The sequence below is a fragment of the Protobothrops mucrosquamatus genome, unplaced genomic scaffold (genome assembly GCF_001527695.2).
Source record: "Protobothrops mucrosquamatus isolate PMUCROS unplaced genomic scaffold, P.Mucros_1.0 scaffold8320, whole genome shotgun sequence".
NCBI lineage: Eukaryota > Metazoa > Chordata > Lepidosauria > Squamata > Viperidae > Protobothrops > Protobothrops mucrosquamatus.
Genome location: NW_015394116.1, coordinates 1,296 through 2,906, shown reverse-complemented (window position 1 = coordinate 2,906; position 1,611 = coordinate 1,296). Strand labels below are relative to the sequence as shown.

Genomic DNA, 1,611 nt, shown 5'->3' with positions numbered 1-1,611 from the left:
ACACACATATACACACACACTTCAGTGGAACACATCAGTGACTTTGGAATTGTACTGTCTGGAACGCTGAAGAGATCACTGGGAGAAATAAGGTGCTTTGTTTTAGACACCCGCAAAGGCATCTATACTGTCCCAATGCAGTAAGACATCTTTCCAATCCTTCTGCTGCAGAGTCACACAGACACAAAACATTCCAATGAAAACAGAAAAAGGCTCCCATTAATCTTAGCTGCGCTGGCATAATCTGTTCCAAGGATACTCTTTATATAAATAACCATTACAGGCACTTTAAAAGTCTTTGGTTGGAATAATCCAACGTCTCATGATAAATCCATAACCAATCAGGACCCACTTCTGGGTTCAGCAGGCAATGATTGCAGACTTGGTCACTTTTGGAGGAAGGAGGCAACGGATCATGCTTCTGAGAAAGCAACCTTTTCAGGACAGAACTCTGAGTTGCTTTGTCGCAATTTGATTGGTCTGCCTCTGATGACTGCATAGCAGAACATGGTGATGACCATCACAAAAAGAAAATAACTGGTGTGCATTAAATGCAGATTAATTAGGGAGCGGTCATCATCTGGAACAATAACCGTCAATTTGGGATTTAATGCATGATAGACTTTCCCAATGGCTCCCTTGTAACACCAGAAAGGGTTGTAGTCTTGGGCATATTTTGTGTTGGAGTCCCTTGCAGTTGTGACGATCTTGTACCAGAAGGTTGCGTTAATGTATGTTTCCAGAATACAGTGAGGTGGCTGAACTGTGACTGGAAAAACTGATGCAGCGGCTGTCACGGTCATGCAAGTCGTGAAGACTACTTGGTCACAGCGGCCATGCAGAGCACAGTCATCTGAATTCCAGGCAGTAGGTAGGGTGAATGTGATGTTGATTTCCTCATGAGCTTCTCTGCCTGAAAATCCAATTTGGTGACCAAAAATGGTAGAAGATAAACTTGTGACATTCCGGGAAATGCCACCAAAGGGTCTGAGGGGGTCCAGTGTCAAAGTGATGGCAACGGAAGTATTGACAGGACCAGAATCTTCAAGTGTTTGTGGTGATGGCATGGAAGGTCGAGCTTGGCTGCTGGTCATGGCATTCTCTGGAGTTGTGGTGTCATTTATGAGGTGCTTTAATGTTTCATTCTCCGAAATACAGAAATCCAAATCATTAAATCGCAGAAGGAAAGTGTTCCAATCCAAACCCAAGTCTTCTGTTGCAGAAAGATTTTCATCTCAAGTCTGGCTGGCCCAACGCCCATGAAAAGAACCTAAGCCTGCAGCACCATTTGAAGAAGCTTCCGAGAACCGAGGGAAGCAATTCCTCCTCCGTTCCTGACGCACGGGCTCCTGAAATCCAGGCCTGGGGCTGCGCCGAGCTCAGCGCGGAGGCTGCCGCATCTCTTTAGCCTTGCCGTATGGTCGCCCTAATAGCGGAAGCGCCGCGAGGCCTGCGAGCAGTCCTGCCTACAAGGAAGCCCCTTTATGTCTTTTATTGTATCCTTTATTTTCTGAGGTTTCTAAGTTGCCTATATATTATGTTTTGTTACAATACTTATTTCATGACTCCCATGTCTCTGACACTGCCATTGATTTGATTTTATGTTGGTCA

General features: G+C 45.1%; 1 pseudogene; it reads right to left on the bottom strand.

Annotated features, from left to right (window-relative positions):
• Positions 1 to 218: 218 nt before the first annotated feature.
• On the bottom strand, positions 219 to 1,213 carry LOC107300749 (annotated as a pseudogene).
• Positions 1,214 to 1,611: the final 398 nt, after the last annotated feature.